This window comes from Chaetura pelagica, unplaced genomic scaffold, assembly GCF_000747805.2.
Source record: "Chaetura pelagica isolate M959 unplaced genomic scaffold, ChaPel_1.0 scaffold316, whole genome shotgun sequence".
NCBI classification, from domain to species: Eukaryota; Metazoa; Chordata; class Aves; order Apodiformes; family Apodidae; genus Chaetura; species Chaetura pelagica.
The window spans coordinates 338,744-339,751 of record NW_009953497.1 but is presented as its reverse complement, the minus strand read 5'-3'; positions in this window follow the sequence as shown (position 1 = coordinate 339,751).

Here is a 1,008-nt window from a genome sequence, read left to right as displayed (position 1 = left end):
CGGGGCCCCGGCGAACCGGCGCGGGGCGGGAGCCGCCAGCGCGGCCCTCGGCCCCGTCCCCGCTGGAGTTCGGAGTTTGTTTATCTCTCGCAGGGCCCTCCGCCCGGCTGGGGAAAAGGGCTTTGTGTTAAGGAGAGGCACGAGGGATCTCTGCACGGCTCCGCGCAGCGCCCGAGCACGCAGGCAGGGAGATGCCTCCGCTCTGCTAAAAACCCGGTGCATCTACTGAAGGAAGGGGGGAAAAAAACAAAAGCCAAGAGGGGAAAACTTGCTGGTGCCGCTATCGCCAGGCTGACAAAAAACAACGCCACCACAACTTTAGTCTCCAGGGTACCAGGCGCACCAAGAGAAAAAGCGCAGGCAGCCCTGGAGCTGCCGCCCCGCAGCGCAGCCGGGATCGCTGCTCCCGGGAGCGGCACCGGCAGCCGAAGCCGCAGCCACCCGAGCACGAGATCGCACGCACGATCGGGTATTTTGAATCCAAACTTCCTTACCAGCCTTCCTTACAGCCCCGTGCCACCGCGCCGCTGCCGGCACCAGCACCAGCACCAGCAACCCGCCCCGTGGTGACCGGGCAGCAGCAGCAAAACCTCTCCCCCTTGCAGCAGTTCAATAAATTATCCGTGCATTCTCCAAGAGGATTCTGCCCCGCTGGTTTTCCTTGGCTTCTCCACCTTTCCACCTCCTTCGGTCACCAGTGTCTTGAGAGAGAGACATCGAGTCACTCATTTTACCCACTGAGTATACACAAAAGACCCTGAGATTGTTCAGGAAGCAATTAGCCGCTGTTCAGAGGAAAATGGTGTTTTCAAATGGATAACCTTTGATGTAGTCAATAGCCTCAGCTCCTCTTTTTTTTTTTTTTTTTTTTTTTTTTCCTTGCAGCCACACACAAAAGAAATAATAAATAAAATAAAAAACCCCAGCAAAAGGCTGGTAATTCCCCCTGACACAGCCCTCGCTCAGCAAAAAGGGATTTTCTCGCAAGCCAGAGGAAAAGCAGCTTCA